Source organism: Ambystoma mexicanum, chromosome 5q (assembly GCF_040938575.1).
Source record: "Ambystoma mexicanum isolate Mex_15411 chromosome 5q, UKY_AmexF1_1, whole genome shotgun sequence".
NCBI lineage: Eukaryota > Metazoa > Chordata > Amphibia > Caudata > Ambystomatidae > Ambystoma > Ambystoma mexicanum.
Genome location: NC_090933.1, coordinates 188245163 through 188266132, shown reverse-complemented (window position 1 = coordinate 188266132; position 20970 = coordinate 188245163).

The following is a 20970-nucleotide window of genomic DNA, read 5'->3' as shown; positions in this document are numbered from 1 at the left end:
AGTTCTATAGTGCCTTTCTCCAGCATGGTCGAGATTTCCTGCACAAGGAGTGGGTCTGGAAGCTTCAAAGAGAGTTTCCCCAGTGGAATGTCGCGAGGCTGCTTTAGGAAGGAAGCCAGTAGCCGTGGGCTATTGTATCCAGAACCCACACATCCGAAGTAATGGCTTGCCACTCTTCAAGATGCTGAGACAGCCTGCCCCCAACCGGCGAACCATGGGACATGGCCTCATGACTGTTTTGGAGCGGCTGCGGCAGTGCCTGAAGCAAAGAGGCAGCTGCCTGAGCGGCTTTGACACCTCCATTTCCCCGACCACCACGGGTACTTTTTTTTTCGCTGGCCCCTTTGACTGGCGGCCCCTCTCATTCCACTAAAGGAGGAGTAGTAATGAAAAGAACCTCCCCATTGATGCTGTCCACTAGGACGAAAAGGCGCAGGTTGACGCACAGCTGCGCTTAAAGATTTTGACGCAGCTTTCGAGGTCTGCAACCTCTCAAGGCTCTCGTCAGCCTTCTTGCCAAACAAATGTGCGCCATCAAAAGGCATGTTGAAAAGACGGCTTGCACATCCCGGGCAAAATCCGAGTTCCGCAACCACGCTAATCTGCGTATAACGGTGCCCGCAGCCATGAACCGGCGAACACAGTCTGCCGTATCCAAACCCGACTGAATGGATTTGCACATAGCATCCTTGCCAGCTTGAACGAGACCAAGGAACCCATCCCTTTCTTCCCCCTCAGGAATATGCTCAGCTGCTAACGAAACACAGTTCCACAGAGCGTGTGAAAACCTTGCTAAGGCACAACTGGAGTTGGCTGATTTCAATGCCATGCTCCCCGCAGAAAATACCTTCCGAGCCCAACCGTCGAAGCTTGTGGTGCAAGGCCTGAAGGGACTCCGCAGTCACTGATAGTGAACCGCTGAGGAGCTGGCAGTAACGGCAGAGCTGTCAGGAACACAGTTGTGGAGGGAAGCAGTGGTCATGCTGGTGGGTGGACGCGAAGCTGTCCGGAGAGCTGGAAAGAGGTCTGCAGTGGGAGAGGGATAGTTCCAAAGCAGGAGCTTCACAGCAGCAACATGCCATGGGTCGGGAATGCTTCAATAGTCTGAGTGAGTCTACCCGGCGCCAGTGGGGACCCCGTGTCGTGATAAGCTTCTAGGCGCTTGCAGTAACCTGCACTTGCACTAACCCACTGAGCTATCTTGTGTGTATTAGAGCTTATTCGAAGCGTGAGGAAAATGCTGACATCAACCAGGCCTCTCGAACTGGGTGAGCCTGCATGCTTGTAAGGGGTTAACTGCAAAGGCCTTTCCTGAAGACATAAACATCTAGCATTTGCAAGAGGCTCTACGCAGCCGTTGGGAGCCAGGCACAGCTTTGCACAGCCTTGCTCGTCTTCGCTCTGCGAGTCAGGTGCACTGATAAGGCAAAAATGTCAGATCTTCCCAAAACACTGTGCACGAAGCCTGGCTGTTTCCAATCTTGTAACTTTCCAAGAGAAAGATGTTTACTGCCCGAAAGGGTGAGTCTAGAAGCTTCTCGAAGAGCTGATACGTCATGATGATTGACGTGCAGCACCTAATAAGAGAACTATACTTGAACCAGTGATGGAGGGACTCATCCTGGGCTGTTGGTGAGACGCACATACTAAGAGGAACAGTGCCTGGACGACCAGCTGTGCACTATCTGGGCCGAGACTCCTAGCATCACACCCCCGGCTCCGGGGTAGGACTGTGGGGGGCTTGGCCAGTCCTCCCCTCCTTTCTCGAGGAGTGCCGGGCACCTGTAGTGGCGAGGGTCCCGGGTGTGATCTGATCGTACCTTCATCTACATTTTATAGGAGCGTAAGACAAAATAATTGCATATTCATCTGTGATTGACAATTGGCATTATACAGCTTGCACTTTTCATTTCCATATTATTGTAAATTGCTGCTTAGCTCTCATTAGACACTGTAGATAATAAATGCAAGCATCATATATTCTGTGTGATTGGATTTCTTACAGACTGAGTTCATCGTGCTTCGTATAACCTTACTTGTGTGGGGAGGTGATTAAGAGTGATTACTTTGCACTAAGGGCTGGTTCCCAGGGGGTGCAGGATCTCTTTATCACTACACCCCGGGGCGTACTGACAGACATGTAAGCATATAAAGATATTTGAATACCGACCGAGTGAAATACAAAAGACAAAACGTGAACAATTCTACATATATGAGATGTCAGAATGGGGCAAGTTGGAGCAAACATTACCCCAAGCAAATGAATACGAATGATGATATAAAAAGGCAAAACTTCAAGTCTCCATACATGAGATACCAGTGTGGGGAAAGTTGGAACAAGTAGTATCTCAAGCCAACAAAGTGGAGCACAGTGAAGTAATATAACTGTGCTGAATTAAAGACTGTGAAGTTAAGTAGTAGTCCTGGTGAAAAGGAGTAAACCAGGCAGTGAACATTGGGAGGCAAAATACCTGGCAGGAAAAGGAGTGTATACTAGGAGGTCCAGTAAAAGTTGTATACAGAAACCCATTATTTTTAAAGTATATGGTAAAGAAGTATACCAGAAACATTTCTGTAATCTTCAAAGAACTGTTGTTTGTGAGAGACACTTTTGCCATCCATAAGAATAGTTTGTTTGAAAGAGACACGTTTGCCATTCTTCCAAAGCTGTTCTTTGAAAGAAACACTTGTGCCATCTTACTTAAAATCTCCAGATGAAGGAAAAATAACCCTCTGGACCCAAGAACTCCTCCTTGGAAAATACTGTTTCTGTTGGATTATCTATTTCTATGAACACTTTTTTCCAAAATAGAAGTCAGATACATTTCCTTGCACTCTTAGTTCATTTCTGAGTGTGAGGGTCAGAGTAATATGTTTTGGACACAAGGACAGTTTATATGTTTGATAACGAGTCACGGACAGATGTTTAGTTTTAGTTTCATGGGTAGGGAAATTCTCTTTAGGATAGGGACAGAAAGTCCTTTATCCACCCTTTTTATTTTAATAGAGATGTCTGATGTTGAAAACATTACCACTTCATGTCCGCCTCTCATTTCTGACCCCTCACAGCTCTTAGTGAGACCTTTGAACTATCTTCGAGAGTTGCTGTGTTCTTGAGGCCAGCTGGAAGTTGGCACTGAGACAACTATTGTGGTGTATAAGCATGCAACTAACAAAGGACTATCACTACAGCCTACCTTTTAGCTTTCTTTTACTCCGTGGCTTCTTTCGGGTATAATCAGCAGATTTTGATCGGCTTTTCTTGTATTCCAAAACCCAGCTCTCATCACTTTGGTTGCTTTCAGTTTTATTTGTGTCAGAGAAAAGATGCTCTGGATATTTATTCTGCTAAAATAAGAAAAAGGATGCATGAAATGTAGTCACTAATCTCCATAATTGATCTTCTGCACATTAGGTGAATTGCATATTTAGACACTGTGACCCAGGCAACCACTAAAACAAGAGAAACATAATTCTGCACATGCAAATCAATTAGAGGAGCACTGCCATGCATATTTTCATTTTAAACGTTAAAGTAATCCGTAGTAACACCTTGGAGAAAAGTAGCTAACTTGCACAAATAAATGCGAGCCCATTTATGGTTCTGTGGTTGAAGTCCTTTATAGCTCATCTATCTTATACAGGGTTCCCCAAAGTTCCATTCTTGGCTCCTCCTTTTCTCTCTGTAGACTTTTCATTCTGCCATCTCTAACTTCAGCTTTTCTTTTAATTTCTACGCTGATGATACCCCATTCGTCCTCTCCTTTTCTGATTTTTCAGACACTTTACATACTTCTCTTTCCGCATGTCTGACCACTATCCAGCAACGGATGAATTCTTGCTTTCTTCATCTGAATCCTTCCAAGACAGATTCTTTTCTTCCCGGCTTCTTCCACGCTTTCTCCTCCTGTTTCGGCTCTCTTTTCCTGCTGCTCTATTGTCTTTTTCTAAATTTGTTCACAACGTAAGCATAACTTTTGACTCCTCTCCCTCGTTTCCTCATCACATTAACTCCACTGCCCATAGCTGTCGGTTCCGGTTTATGGTCTTTCCATGGAATCCCAAACATCGAAAAGCAAATCCATCGAAATACATACAACGAAAATAAATCCATCAAAATTCCATCGAAGCTTGTCCATCGAATATAGGAATGGACAAGTTTTGATGGATATGTACTTTTTAAGTGTAAAAGAAATAATTTCTATGCATTTATTTTTAACGTTAAAATATTACATGGAGCTGTCCATTCCTGAAATATTTAAAGTAGTTCGGCACTGAGCAGCTTCATGTAACATTTTCTTTATTGGGGTGTGGGGGGGATTCTTCCCCAATCCCCAAGGGCACCCCGCCTAATCCCAACCCTAATCGAAATCCAACTAAATATATTCAATGAAAGTGCATTTCGATGGAAATGACTTTCAATGAATGCATTTCATTGGATATCAATTCAATGAATCCATTTTCGATGGATAGTCCAGGTACCGTCGGTTCCACCTCTCCAAGATCTCCATGATCTGCTCCTTACTATCTTTGCCTGCCTCTAAAACCCTTCTCTACATTAATTTTCTCTTGCCTCTTCTGATGTTCCTCTCTTCTGTTTGGGCTCCCCGTCTATCAGCTTGCCCCACTTTGTTCTGTCTACCATCTCTCAGTTCAAATTTTTATTTCTATTCCTCCACGTTCTTCCATTTCCTCAACACTTCTTTCACAGTCATGGTTGTCTTTTGAATCACATCCCCTCTAATTGTGTACACATTCATTTTAAATCTCTCTATCGTCTTGCTCCACCTTTTCTGTCATCTCTTATATATTTAAATGTACATCCCTATCTCTATGTTCTTAGTCCTTAATTCATCTTGCCGTGCCTAAGCCTTCTTCTGCCTCTTCCTGATTTTGATACTTCACTCTTCTTGCCCTAAAGTATTGGTACTCACTTCCACTTTTAATTCGTTCTTCCTCTTTACCCATTTTATGCTCTAGACTTATTCGGTTCTCTTGTCTTCTTCATATAATTCCATTTGTTTATTTTCTTGATATCCATGTGCAACCATTGTTGTACTGTTTTTCCTTTTGTACAGCACTTAGGAATTAGCGCTTTATAAACAAATAAAAATACAACTAGTTGATCTTTGCCACTCCCCGTTTTGTTTTCAAAACAAAGATAAGCACTGGATGCAGACGTCACAAAATATAAACACTATACTTGATTCCAGGAAACATGTTCTTCATCTCTGAAGTACAGCAACAATATAATACATTTAATTAAAACGTATGTTTGTAATGGTATTTCAAGAATACAGAAAAATTACTTACAATCTAGGCAGTGCAGTCTTTACTTAGATACAGTTAAAATGTGTGCAGGAGATGGCAGAGAATGTATGGCTGGAAATTAAAGTGTCTGCTTTAGCTCCTACAAGAAGGCTAGGGGAACAGTAGAAATGAGGTTGCTGTGATTTATTTGTGCTCTTGTTATAGTGTGGTCAGGAAAACAAGTGAATGAAAGGTGGCAAGAGATAAACAATTAGGACATTGACCATAGCAGATAAAACATTGCTTGCAAATTCTATTATATATGAACTAGTGTGAAAACCTGTGTACATGGGCCAAAGTGTGGGAGGAGAGACATTTTCAACATGTTAAAATGACATCTGGCCTTACATATTTCTAAGGCAACAGCTCCCTCTAGTGGTGACAACTTGCGAACCGGGCAGTCTCTACTGTGCATGACTGCATCAGACAAGCCTACATCTGGCCTTTTTATTATATTTCATGTATGATAGCAGTTGTATTGTTTTTTTTTTGCCCGGTCATTTGTTTTCATCACTGTGCTGGATTATTATTACTATGTTTCTTGTAAAGTGCAACAAGCCTGGAGGCCTCAGTGCGGAGTAAAGACAGACAGCGGGAATTACTTACCATAATGTTCTTTCTATGGATTCTTCTGCTGCAGATTCCTCATGGGATCAATATTCCCTCGAGCTTCGCTGCTTTGGACATTTTTTGACAGGGGGCGTCGCAGTGGACGTCGATCCGTCTTGCTTGGCATCTGGTCATCGGCTCTGTACGTGATGTCAGGCGTCATATAAAAACCACATCACTACGCCGCAACCTCAGGTCCCTCTTTTTTTCCCTAAGCACCACATGCTGCATAGGAAAACAGAGAACGGGCTAATGACCCCTTAAAAAGAAGTAACTATAGACTTCGGAAGGACAAACAATTGAAAAAACACTACAAGTAGCGTTGGAAAAATCTTTTTTTTTTTTTTTTAATGGTGGCAGGTAGACAGAAAACGGACACAGAGGACCATCACCAAGTCAGCGTGAAAGAGAAGATGCGTGCCAACCACCGACCTTTTGAGCAAGGATACATGGCAGAGGAGATTAGAAAATCTGCGGGAAAAGAATCCATAGAAAGAACATTACGGTAAGTCATTTCTCCTTCAATGGATTGCATTGCTCCTGCAGATTTCTCATCTGATAAACTCCCAAAGCAGTGAATGTAGGAGGTGGGCAGAAAGTTATACAAAGAAACTTTGCAACACTGCCCTGCCAAAATGGGCATCAATAGTACGAGCCACATCTAGACTGAAGTGCTTTGCGAAGGTATGCAAGAATGACTGTCACAGCGCGACAAATGTCCCGGACAGAGACTCCCCCTCTGCAAATGCTGTTGATGCCGAGACTCCCTTTGTCGAATGGGATCTGATGCCTGCTGGTAATTCCTTTCCAGCAGACTGGTAGCATTCATCTATGCAGAAAGTTATCCATCGGGATAAAGTCTGCTTGGTTATGGGCAGGCCCTTATGGGCTAAGGAAAAGGCCACGAATAGCTGGTCAGCTCTCCTGAAATCAGCAGTCCTGGCAATATAACTCAATGCCCTCTGTGGGTCTAGGCAATGTAACCATTCCTCCTGCTTAGAAGGGTGCGGAGGAGGGTAGAAGACCGGAATGTTGATGGATCGTGACAAGTGAAATTCTGATACAACCTTGAGGAGGAAGCCAGGCATTATCCTGAGTGAAACGTTCTCCCGGAAAAAACACAGGAAGGGTGGTTTATAGCATAAGGCATGTAGTTCATGCACCCGCCTAGCGGCTATTTTCCCACCAAGAAGGCTATTTTCAAAGAGAGAAGCCGTAAGGGACAAGAATGCATATGCTCAAAGGGAGCCCCCATCAGAAACATCAGAACCAGATTAAGGTCCAAATCCTGGACAACAAAGGAGTTGGCAGAAACATATTTACACAGCCTTTCAGGAATTGTGCCATTACCAGGATCATAAAAAATTAACCTTGATCTGGGGATCTTTTAAACACAGAGGAGGCCGCCAAATATCCTTTGACTGTGGTGACCTCAAAGCCAGCGGAGGCCAGTGACAGAAGGGACTCCATCACTGTAGGGGTGGGGCAAGAGATGGGGTTGATCTCGTGTTGCCTGCACCATGCCTCAAATCTTCTCCATCTGCATGTGTACATAGATCTTGTAAATGGTCTGCGTGCAGCCAGAAACACCTCAGAGAAGTCCCGGACATCGTATCTCATCCTCTCAAGAGCCACGCATGTAGGTTGATGGAGTCTGGGGTCGGATGGAGTATCCAATCTTCAGACTAGGTTAGGAGATCCAGACGTCGAGGCAAACGGTGAGGTGGCCAGATGGACAGATCCAAGAGGTTGGTTTACCACGTTCTCCTCACCCAGTCCGGGGCAATCAGGATCATGGTCGCTCTGAACCTCAAACCTCTGGAGAACACATGGAATGATGGGAATCGTAGGGAACACGTAAAGGAGAGGGAAGGTTCAATCCACCAGAAACGCGTCCCCCAGTGCACCGTTCGCTGGAAATTCCCTTGAGAAAAACAGTTCGCATTTCCTGTTGGACCTTGCTACGAACAGATCCACTACCGGGGTACCCTAGAGAGAAAAGACCTCCTCTATGACTTCCTGGCACACGTCCCACTCGTGCAAGACCATGCTGTGCCTGTTCAGAGCATCCACCAAGTTGTTCTATGTGCCCCAGTGAACTGCCGAGACCAAGATCCTGTTCTCCAGCAACCAGAACCAAAGCATCATTGCCTCCGTGCAGAGGGCGGGTGGGGGAGCACACCACTTTGCTTGTCACTGTGTTATCCGTCAGACCGAGAACATGTTTCCTCTACAGAGATAGGGCAAATGCCTTCAGGGCTAGCCGAATAGCTTGCAACTCCAGCCTGTTGATGTGCCACCTGGCTTCCGTTGTTGACCAGAGGCCGCTCACCTTCAAACCCTCGCAGTGAGCGCTGTAACCGTTCAGGGATGCACCCATGACCACTCAGGTCTGAGGCCAAGGAGTCCAGAAGGGTTCCCCCACCAAGAGACCGTTGTGATCTGGCCACCAGGACAGGTCATTGACCACTGATGTGGACACCCGGAGGAGATCCAAGAGAGAGCTGAGGTATTGAGACCACTGATCCGTCAGTGGCCATTGCAGGGATCATATGGGCAACCAGGCTTCTGGCACTAGAAAAATGCAGGAGGCCATGAGACCTAGGAGGCAGAGAAAGGAAGCCATTGGTAGAGTGGCATGCTTCCGGAACAAGTCAACCATTTGTGTCAAGCCAACTATTCTCTCCTCGGGAGGGAAAGCCTTCCCCACCCGGTTGTCTAGGACTGCTCTGATGAGCTGGAGCTGCTGGACTGGTGTCATGTGTGACTTCTTTAAGTTTAGAGAGAAGCCCAGCTTGTGCAGCAGCAGAAGATCTGCACTACAGACTTCCATCGGATCAGACAGTCATCCAGATATGGAAATACGTGGACCCCGGATCTTGCGGAGGTGAGCCGCAACTACCGTTATGAGCTTGGTGAAGACCCTTGGGACTGAGGTTAGGCTTGAGGGAAGCACGTTGAACCTTATAGTGGATATCTCCCATGGTGAACCTTAGGAATTTCCTGTGCTTTTGATGGATTGGCACATGGAAATAAGCATCCTGTAGGTCTATTGACACCAGCCAGTCCTGTAGTTCAAGAGCGTGGAGAACCTCTCTCAACTTCACCACCCTGAATTTGTCTTTCCTCAAGAACTTGTTGAAGGCCCAGAGGTCCAGAATGGGATGGAGACCTCCTCTCTTCTTGGGTACCAAGAAATACCAGGAATACCAACCCGTACCTCTCTGCTCAGGAGGTACCTCTTTCACTGCACCCTTCAGCAACAGGTTGATATCAGTTGTTCCTGGAGCTCCTGTCCAGTTTGGATTAGAGGTGGGGGCGGTCTGTCCAGTGGTTTTCTTAGAAATTTCAGACAATAACCACACTGAATAAGCTGTAGAGCCCAGGCATCATAATTCTCTGCCACTGGAGAAAATGCTCAGTCAACCGTCCTCCAAGCGGTCTGCTTTGAGAGGGAGAGGGAGCAGGTCGCCCCAACAGTGGATGCTGCCTGCTGACCTCCAGAAGCCCCTCTGCCCCTTCCACAGTGTGAGAAACACTTCTGCCCTTGCCTGGCCGGTGGAAGCTGCGCTCTCCTGCCGTAAAGAGTGTTAGGAAAGATTTCTTAATACTGGGTAATTTTCCTTCCATGTGGCAACCCTTAAACTTTTTGCTGTTTTCACCATGATCTAGACTTTGCCAGAGAAGTGCAGCCTTCTGCCGCACTCCTCTGGGCTTTCGCTCCATTCTTACGGGGAAACTGACATGCCCTTAAGACAGTCAGTACCGGGAAACGCTGTTTTCCGTAGTTTCTTTATCATGTTGCAGCTTTCGCGCAACATGGCACAAGAGGGCACTGTAAGCTAACTTACTGCTCTCTTGAGTCTCTAGTCTTCGACAGGCCCTAGATACTCTCTTTGGATTGTAAATGAACGGTGCAAGTGAATCACGGACGGGATTGGTGGCAGCGATCGTTTCTTGTGTTTTTGAGCTCCTTTTGGCGTTTTAAGTGCGTTTCTCGCGCTTAGCCCAAAATTGTGGCCTGGCTCCCAAAATGGCCAGACCACGAGGCTCTTTGTCCTGTCCGCTGACCGTCTTGCCCCCTTCACCTCCCCCAGGTCGAGCCAGCCCGGGGCCTTCCTTATTTGGGCATGTACTTTCCTGGAAACACAGATGCTTTTGCGGGCTTCTACAGGCCTGGTGTGTGCCTCCAGGATGGGGGCTGGGATGTCTGGTCCCAATACACATCCTGGGCGCCAGAGAGTCTAGGGTGGTGTGAATGCCTGGGACCCCCGTGGTCCGTGATGAGGTCCACAGATGGTGTGAGTGTTTTATGAGCGGATCTCCCATTGGGTCCCCTCCGTTTTGGCGCAAAGGGAACCGTGGATAAGAGGGCGCTGGAAACGCCACTACCAGGTCGATCTCCTGAGTTCTCACAAACAAAGGAATACAGGAGCCAAGTATCCTGCAACCACGAGGCTGAACCGAGGAATCGCTGGTGACCCGCTGAAGGACTGCTCCTCTGCACTGCTGTCGCTTGGTGAAACCCTTTCTACCTCAGATCAAACGAGAAGGCCTGTACTGGTACTTCGACCCTTGGAATAGTGGGAACAACTATTCTCTGCATCTTCACCATCTCCTGCACGTAAGCCTTCGGAAGTGTCTCTGGGCCATCCAGCAGACTGACCAGCCTACCCAGGAGTCTTGCTCTGTAACCGCCGTCAGGTTGTGTTGTATTACGAGTCCTTGTCACTCTCACACGATTCGTACACTTGGCATTCCCAGGTCTGACGTGAGGAGTGTACATTTGGCTGGAATACACACGGCCGCTCCGTTGCCCTGCTGTGGTAACAAACTGTGCGGGTTCACTGCGTTTGGGACATCCTCAACTCAACTTCTGCTGCTGCGGAATCTACACGACGAGACGTCCCCTGCTCCTATCTGAACCTGCCAGCACTGAAACTGACGCGGAGAGGCCTGGGTCTGCTTGCATCGGGGACCGGTGAGTAGCATCGCTAGGAACTGGTCGCCCTCCTGCAGGAGCCCATAGCTGTTCCCCGCTGTGTCTAACAGCACGCCTTTCCGTACTCGCGCTCTGCTTCTGCCCCCAGTGGAGGCTGCGCTTGAGTTGCGGAGCTCTGTTCATCTTCATTTGTTCACTGAACTAAACTGCCTGATTCCCTCAAAGAGACGCCCCTTTTTGCCCGTTGGCACCAGCGTGTGCAGGTACTTTTGAGCACAAGGCTCCACTCTTCGTAGGGTTTGGACTTCCTTTTAGTTAGGTGCCTCTGAAGACAGACTGGGCCTGATTATTATTCGCACTGCCTGTTTTCCTCCCCATCTAGGTGGTCTACACATTTCGTGCGTCTAACGCGTTAGACTCGTTAGTATTTGTATATATATTATATTGGTTTGGTATGTGTTGGTTTACTTGAGTTTTATTGTGATTTCTTGCTACGGTCAATGTTACAAAGGCCTTGTAATAAATGTGTATATATTTTTAATATAACACCTGTTTGGAGTAATTTGTAAGTGTCCTTGCTTTGTGTGCTCATTGCGGGCTTTCAGTCACCCTCACCACCCTTGAGACCTAGTCTTGACCGCCACGATCGCTACCCTGATTGGTCTGGCTTGTCCAGAGGTTACCCTGTTCCAAGAAACTAGGCTGGCCTTCTGAACCTCTGCGCCTCCAGGACAGAGTTCAGAAATCCTTCTTAACAAGGAGCATATCTCCTGTAGCACTGTGCCCTAGAGGTAAAGCTAAATGGAGGTTTGGCCGGCTGCACAGCTTGGCCTAACGACTTAGCAGCGATTTTGGATCGGCTTTCTGGCTGAAAAGAAGATCGGCCTCGAAGGGCATGTCCAGAAGCTTGACTTGGAAATTAGGCGAAAAAAACAGAGGTTTTTAAATAGGCCTGCCTTATTAGTGTTATGGCTGACGCCATAGATCAGCCCACACAGTCAGCGATGTCCAGGCCCGTTCCCAGTGACTGTCTGGCCACCTCTTTCCCATGCTCCACTAGCCGTAGGAAGCCTTTGTGCATTTTTCCTTCTGGGACATACTGAGCAGCATTTTCAACTGCTGTCCATAGACCGAAGGAGTACTTGGCAAAACTGCTTGCCACATTTGTAGCTTTTAAGGCCATACTACCTGAAGTGAATGCCTTTTTTGATGAGGCATCTACATTTTTTGCTTCCCTGTCGGGAGGCAGAGTGGACATATAAGATGCGGGTCTAGAAGAGACTAGAAGAGACCATAGCAGCCTGCATAACAAGCCCCTCCCCTCCGGGGAGGATGAGAGGAGAGGTATGAAGCTGGCCTGTATTTCCCAGAAATGGTGGAGCTGACTGGAGGAATGAAACAAGGGTTTTGCCACATAACTACCAAAGGATCGGCAATGGCAGGGTTTAAAGGCATATTACGTTCTGTGTTAAGGCCTTCATCTAAAATGTGAGCAAGGTCATAACCTTGCAAATGCACCATCGATGAATGCAATCCCAGGGTGTCAATAACCCTTTCTACCAAAGCACTGAATTTAGAAGTATTATCAAGATAGGGTTGGGATTGCTGAAATTCGAGATCTGGAGAAGTGTCCAGACCACTGGCATCGTGGAGGTCTTGAGCCAGTTGCGAAAGCGGATTTTGGTTGTCAAAATAATCGACCCCTCCAAAACCCAAGTAAATCGAGTCGACATCCCCCTGGTCACTGGCGTCATGACCGGTGAAGATACCTTCCATAGTATCTAAAAATTCAGACCAGTGTTGTGGGGTGAATGTTTTCTCGACAACCGTTGATGTAGAGGGCTTTGTCTCCTGGCACTGATATGGTGGATGGTGGTGTTGATTGAGATGTCCTAGCGTTGACATCCTTGGATGCACAGGGTTGATCTGGCTTCCATTGGAGCTCTTTCGGTGTCAACGGCGTCGGTACCGGGGCACTAGAGGAGTCGAGTATACCGCACGCAGCTCTTGGCTCTGAAGCCTGCTGTGTGGGCGGGTTAGCTGCCCTGACTGCACCATGCTTTCTGAACATGTCAAGCATTGAGGATTTGAAATCCTCCCACTCTTGGCGGGCCCAGCAGATGGCTTATATTTGTCTGTCGATGACTCAAACGGTGGCAGTGACGCCTTTTCTTCTTTCGGGATGAGGAAGAGTGGCTCCTCCAGTAGCACAATTTCTTTTTCCACCTATGTTCTTTCTCACGGATGTGCCCCTCAGTTTTGGCCTCCGTTGACTGCACTAGTAATTTTGAAGGCAGTCGACCCAGAGCAAGTTTTGCAGCTCGATCGCGTAGGGATTTGGGTTGCATTTTGGCACATGACGGACACCAGTCAGTCCCATGCCCATGCACCAGAGACACAACTCGTGTGGGTCAGTGATGGACATCTCGGTGCCACAATTGGAACACCGTTTGAAACCAGATACCCGAGCGACCACATCTCGCATCAAAGAATTCAAATAAAAGTAGACGTTTTCTGACAAAAACGTAGAGTGAGTCGAAGATCTGTGTTCCCAAGCAGCAAATTAGCACGCAGAAAAAAAGGAACGGAGGTTGGGGCATAGTGATGTGGTATTTATACAACGCCTGATGTCACGATCGACGGTCGAGGTCCACTGCGCCCCCTGTTGAAAATGTTCCAAAGCAGCGAAGCTGGAGGAAATAGCAATCTGATGAGGAATCTGCAGGAGAAAGGCAATTCACTGAACGTCAAACAAAAGCAGACTAGATAAAAGTCGGGGGAGGAGAAAAGGCTGGTGGCTCATAACTGCTGATAGTAGTCCAACTGATTATTTTCCATTCTTTAAAGAAGTATACTTAAACAACATTTTGCATTAGCAGTTTCATGGCAACATATTCTTTCCAAAAGCAAATGTTTTGCTTTCATGACGAACAGATGCTCTCTGCAGATATCCATGTGGTTCTAATTTGAAATGTGTGGTAATGTCCAAAAATAAGTGGCAAGTGTGTCAAGTCTGAATCTGGAGAGGTGTCACTTTGATTAACTTCTCTCTTTATTCAATATAAACCTCTGTCCCGATCAGTTCCGTGTGCTATCCTAAAAAAAGATGGCAAAGTCTGTTGGGTGCGTGTCAGGAAGTCCTACAAAATAATCTTCCACCATTGTACAGAAAACCTAGTCTTATCCCGATTTCTGTCCCTACCACTACAACAGAACAGAAGACAACATAAACAAAGTTAGTGCCTCTATCCCTGTGGGTGAATGGCGGTTGGTTTCTGTCGCAGTGAAATGTCTTTCTCAAAAGGGTGTTTGACCTTCTTTATCTGTTCAAAGCCCAGGCACCAGAATGTCTTTCATCTTCTATCACCTCAGTCTGTGAGCTTGCTGTAAGCCAATGGGTCTCCTTACGAGTTAGCCGGTTCACAGAAAAAGTGGATTAATACTGCTTACCACTACTTATACAGTACTGGTGAATTACGAGTCGTCGTTACACAGTTGGCGGTAACACCGCCGCTTGTCATTCCTGTGCATGTATTACAACAGTATATCGGACGGCGGTACAACCATCGACGGAATTACTGGCAAAACGGAATTATCAGCTTATCATGAGTCGGGAATATGGCGGTAACACCGCCAAATAGTGCCAGTAATACCAGCAAAAGCACGGTAGAAAAACCTCCACCTGAGTTCTGGAGGTAAATGTATACAGGTGAGTGAAAACAGGCCACAGGTGCATCCAATGTACTCAGGATTGGTACATAAAGGCCACAACCACCCCAAACACACTTCCCAACACCACCATGCTGACACTGGTCTGTGAGAGGGTGAACATGCAGCTGGTCAAGTTGGACATTGACCTGCAGGAGCTGGACCACCATCAGAGGGGGCATGCAGCAGAGATGAGGAGGAGGTGGATGGCGATAGAGACGCCAAGCAAGGAGAGCGGTCATACCCCGGGTCGGGACCTCACCATGGACCCTAAGAAACAGCAAGCAAAACCCTGTATCATCTTAACAGGGAGACTATGAACAATCAGCTGACCTTGATCCAGGGGGTCAGTGGAAGTAGGATCAGCACAGCCATTCCACAGCTGGCAATGCTGGTGTTTGTCCTGAACTACCTGAAGACTGGCATGTTCCAGAATCCTGTGGGAATTCTGCATGGCATCATGCAGCAAGCCTTTTCCAAAGTGCTTGGTCAGGTGCTGGAAGCACTCATGCGACATGTGGGACAATTCATTGCACTCCCCACGACTCAGACAGTAGAAAGCCACACAGGCTAGATTCTATTGCGTGGCACACAGGCCCAATGTACTGGCCGCCCTGCATTGCACCCATGTGGAGTTGGTTGCACCTAAGGCATCCGAGGAAGCATACCGCAACCACAAGCAGTACCACTCCCTCAATGTCCAAATCACCTGTAAGCAGCCCACCCTCACCATCATGCTGTCATGAACTACAGAACACGCCCCTTTTGGACTTCCTGGTCCTTGTCTCAACGGGCTTACACTCCCTTGTACTTCCAACATGGCCGGCCACTGTGAAACACCTTCCTCGCTCTACACCTTGGACGTAGCGTGTTCAATTTTAGACCACGCCTCCGCGCGTCTCAATGCCATTGTAAAGTAGCGACCAGTATAGTTTCCCTTGCTTCTTCCAGCCTACCCCATTCCTAGTCCCTTTCCTTCCTTTCTTGATTCCTGGACTCGTGTGCTAGTAGCGCACAGTTAATTTGCCGGATTCCTGGATCCTTGCATCCCGGAACTTTGAACGCACACTGGAGTCGGAAGAGACTCGTGCAGCCTTATTCAAGACTCGATCAGTCCGCAAGAAGGCATCGATCAAGAAATCCAGCAAAGATCGAACTCAGGTGAGAAGAAGGGGGGGGGGGGGGACTCCTTGACACATGCATTGGTGTGCAAGCTTCTCATGATCTATCCATGATGCCATGGTCCTGCAGAACAGCGCACGGCTGAGGTTCATGGAGAGGCACAGAGGCCAATGGACCTGGATATTGGGTGAGTTCCACAACACCAACGTTGCTGTAGAATTGGACTATTGTGGGGCAGGGGGAGGAGGGGGAAAACACAGACATTGCATGACGTGTTAAGGTCCTGTACATGTCCGTTCAGGCCCCACATGACAGACTGCAAACCACAGGACTGTGACATGACGCATAATGCCAAAGAAATTGGCCAAGTTATATCCCCATCAGGTCAGTCACACACACAGGACTACAGGCACCACAAAAACAAAATCAGATTTCCATAAACATACTTGGGCACCAAACTGGGGGGCTGGCCTACTGTCAGTAATCGGCTCACCCGATCGCATAGGCTTGCACCTGTGCCTGTTGAGTCACCATCTAGGGCCAGAAAGCCACCCATGCCCTTGGTACCCTGCTCCTAATCATTAAGGCTGTCGTCACATTCTCTGCTTCAGCAAAGAGCACCATTCCTCATCCGCTGGCGGTTACTGTTGAGACATTGGAAGCCTTTCCTTGCACGACACTGTACGAGAGGGAAGCGCACGTCTCACGCTCACATGACAAAAAACACGTGACACAAGGAGAATAACGACAGCCCCCGAGCGACAAGTCTGCGCTTCTAATTGAAGTTTTTTGGGACTTCCGTGTTTCTCCCTGACTCGGTGTTTTCTTGTATTCCCGACTCCTGCTTCGTTTTCCGGACTTGCCCTTTGCCACCCCCAGTTCAGTTCACTACCTGACGAATTCCTAACCTGCCTGCTTGACGGACCACTTTGTTGAACGTCTCAATCGTTTTGCTGCCCGCTCATTGTTGACTCTGCCTGCTTAACAGACTGGTTCCGCCTTACGAATCCTTCATCACCTCCCAGAGAACCATATGCGCACAGACTAGAGACGCTTGCTGCCTTGTGCTGTGTTCCATCCAGGCGTCCTCGTGCCGTCGGGGTAGGTCTTTGATGCTTACTTGGATTCCCGAACTTTCACTTTATCACCTGGACCATATTTCTGGTAAGAGCTTTTCTTCTTTAGGACTTGAGCCTAGTCTCCCTGTTCCTGTTTTTACTCAGTATGGGTTCTGTTGTTTTAGGTGATTTCCATCCCCTTGGGAGGTATTTAGGGACACTATCACCACACCCACTCCACTACCCGTTACCCGCCAGGGAGCTCCCACATATTGTGAGGTTGGTTCTTTCTTCAGTCTGAGTGTTTGAGGGTGACTTCTGAAAACCAAGTTGTAACTAATTATGTCTTCTTACTGCCATAGCCGGCGTGTCGTGGGTGTGTCTCCATCTTCCAACTACTAGATCCCTCTGCTTGTTACCTTCACACAGCAGAGGGCTACAATAGTAGGAAGAATTTGTCAGCAACGTGCAAGTCATGCCTCCCAGACCAGTGCTTCCTCCACACCTCCACATTGCAACGCAGTCTTGGCGGTGAGTCTTAACACCTACCTAGGGGTGCACAAGGCATGTCCAGCCCCCCCACCCCACCTCGAGTCAGCAAAAGAGTAAAAAGATGATGGCAACATTACAAATGGCCAAAGTAACCGTCAATTCAATGGCAAACGACAGTACAGAGATACACATGGAAAGTAGATGCACTAACAACTCTCTGCTTCTCCGAACAGACTGGGCACCCCCTAGACATCTTTTGGGTGGTGAGCCACTAGCTGGGGCACAAGAGACACAAATTGAGCTCCAGGGGTGGGGGGGGGGGTCTGGCATGTTAATGTACTGAGACCACTGCCACACATGTAATGACATGCTGCTAAAATGCAACTAAGTCACATGACACTGGTAGATGACATGGCATGATCAGAGGCTACAGTGGATGTCAACAATCATGGACTCCACACACACGACACCCAGAAATGCTACAGGCACCCATCAGGGACCATGCATTGAAGCACTGCAATAGCAGGAGTCTCTGCAGCTGCCGCAGTGTGTGGGGGCACTGTCACTACATGTCCTGGGTGGGGGGGCCCCCCCCTCGGACCTAAAAAAGAAAAGGTTTCTTTTTGAAGTCACTAACTTCATAAAGAAATGATTTCTGTTACGGCGCAACAGGAATAATGTCTTTACAAAAGCAGAGGGACTACAAAAAGAAACAATTTCCTTTTGAAGTCTGAAGGCTCCCTCCACCCCATGACATGGAAGCCTCCAGGCTAGAGGCCTCCATGTCATGGTGAAATTATTTGCGTTACGGTTCGATCCTGTAACGGAACTAATTTCTTTATGAAGTCATTGATACTTCAAAAGGAAACCATTTATTTTTGAGGTAACAGTGCTACACTCCATCGATCCCAGGACATGGAGCCCTCTAGATCCTCTGCAGATGACAGGAACAAGCGTTCCTGGCTGCTGCACGGAGCTGAAGGCCTCGCTCCCTGGACCAAAGGATTAAAAATAAGAAAATGTATTTTCTTTAAATGTGTGTGCGTGCATGTAGGTGTGTCTGTATATGCACATAATGCTATATGCATATATGAGTGAGTGCATGATGTATGGGTGGTTGCCTAGGTGTGCCAGTGTGAGTGTATGGTGAAAGGCTACACACTTAAAAGTATGTGTAGCTGAGTGTGCGTGTATGGTGAATGGTGTGCGTGCTTGTGCTCAGGGGTGCAACGAAATCTCCATTTCAGAGGGGGCTAACCCTTAAAATGTTGGGAGAGGTGCCAACTTTAGGGGCAGTGAGGAAGGGCATCTAACGTCTCTATGCATTCAAATCAGGCTATTCTAGTGCAGCTTCAATGTTACAAGCAGTTAACTCTCTCAAGTCTGAAAGCACGCACTTTAGAACTGCTGTGAGAATGAACAATCTCCTGTCCCCCCCCCCCCACACTCCCTCCCGGTCTACCCTTCCAATCTCTCCTCTGGACTCTCCTCTGGAATGCAAGTAATAAACCCACATCACGGTTTGAATTGCCTAAAAAATTACAGTGAAACGTTTTACAGTCAATGGTCTTCCACCTGCTAAAACACAATCCTGCAACGATGAGTGGGGGAAGGGAGGTGGCAGAAAGGGGGAGATTCTCAGATCTCACTCTCAGACATAATGAGTGCCATTAGGGAATTCAGAGCCTCTGTGGAGGAGAACATCAGTGGCCTATCATTTGAAGTGTCCTTTTTGTGTCAGGATTTCCGCAAACTGACTTCAAGAGTGGGAGAAGCAACAGTGCATTTCAGACTCAGAGAACGCTCTCAAGCGCATGGTGATGTCTCAGGAACGTAATGTCTTGGAAAACATAGCGGAAGAAGGAAGGTTGTAATGCAATAACCTCTGTATTTTTGGGCTACTGGAGAAGGAGGAGGAGCCCTGCACAGAGCTTTTCTTGGAACTCTCGTTCTGCTGTCAAACACTCTTCTGACATCTGCCATCATCTGGAAGTACTCTGTCTCACTGAGACTTGGTTCACGGCCAGCTCTGTCACAAGTTTTGATACTCTCCTTCCTGATGGCTACAAGAGCCTCTCTGAACCCAGAACCAACCGTCCCAGTGGGGGTGTAGCCCTGATTTTCCCGTAGTGGATCCCTGCTTCTGTCATTCCAACGCAGGACTACTCCTACTTTGAATGCCTGGTCTGGAGGCTCTCTATGTTTCCTGGCCTCTCTATCACTGTGGCCACTATCTACAGGTCGCCCTCTTCCGCGCTGAGTGGGCTTACCTCTCCTCCTCCCTCCTTGCCTCAACCTCTCCTGCTCGGACACCTGAACATCCACCTGGATGCAACTAGCCCCTCGTCGGGGCTGTTTCATAACGTCTGTCTGTCTGTCTGCCTCTCTCTTTTGTCCCCCTTGGCCCGACTCACTCTGCAGGGCATACCCGGATCTTCTGATCTCTTCAGACCTCCCCCTCACCAATTCTCTCGGAGTAACCATTTTCTTATTTCCTCCCACCTCTCTCTCTAACCCTAAGGTCAAGCCATCCCCAGCATTGCCACCCACCTTCTCGGTCATCCGGCCATTGAAGCGTGTGTCGGTTGAGGCTTTCGCTGCCACCTTATCTCCTCCTCCTTTTCCTCCTCCTCCTGCTCCTCCTCCCTCTCCTCCTCCCTCTCCTCCTCCCTCTCCTCCTCCCTCTCCTCCTCCTCCCTCTCCTCCTCCTCCTCCTCCTCCTCCCCCTCCTCCACATATGGCTGACTCACACTCTGGCACAGCCCTCTCTAACCTTCATCTCTCCATCTCTAACACTCTTGACGTCCTTGTCCCTGTCATGAGGATCCCTTTTAAGCCCACATCAAAGTGCAACTCTTGGTAAGATTCCAACCACGACACCCATAAACCCAAGTGTAGGACGGCTGAGAGGCAGTGGAGGGCATCAAGTGCACCCTCTGACGCACCGGCCTGCCACCTGCTCCAAAGGCAGTACAGACTCAATGTCCTCTCTTAGAAGAGAGCCTACATCCAAGCCTGCATCTCTGTGGCCTCCAACAACTTGGTAGAACTTTTCAAACTCTGCAAGGGGCTGGTGAACCCTGTTGCAGTCTCTACCTCTCCTGTTCCCTCCCAGACCCTCTGCACGGCTCTGGCTTCTCATTTCACTACTAAAAATGAGGACATCCTGTACACTCTCTCGTCCTATTCCTCCTCCTCTACCACCACCCCTCTTTGGCAATTTCTCCTCTTCCTTTCTCCTCCTTTCCCCGGTTCACCCTTGACTATGTTTCTAGGCAAGTCCGACTATGACAATTTCATCAAAACAAGTTCTCCCCTGCTCAAGGACCATAACGACAACCTTGCTCCAGCCTTAGCCGATTTCTGCAATCACTCTATTGCCTATGGAACCTTCCCTCCTTCAGCACTCCATTGTGCACCCTCTTCTAAAGAAGCCCTCAGCCTTCCTCTCCAGCAAATTATTGCCCAATATCCATCACTCCTTTCCAGGAAAGGCTGGCCATCTCCCAGCTTAATCTGCATACTGAATCTGTTGGTTGTCTCCACGACCCCCAGTCTGGCCTTAGAGTGGCCAGAAGCACAGAAATTGCTCTCCTGAACACACGTGGCGACCTCCGCTCCAATCTTGACTCTAACCATCCTTCTGTCCTCATTCTCCTTGATCTAGCCTCTGCTTTCGACACAGTCAGCCACGCCATCATGCTCAATCGCTTCTGTGACAACCTCGGT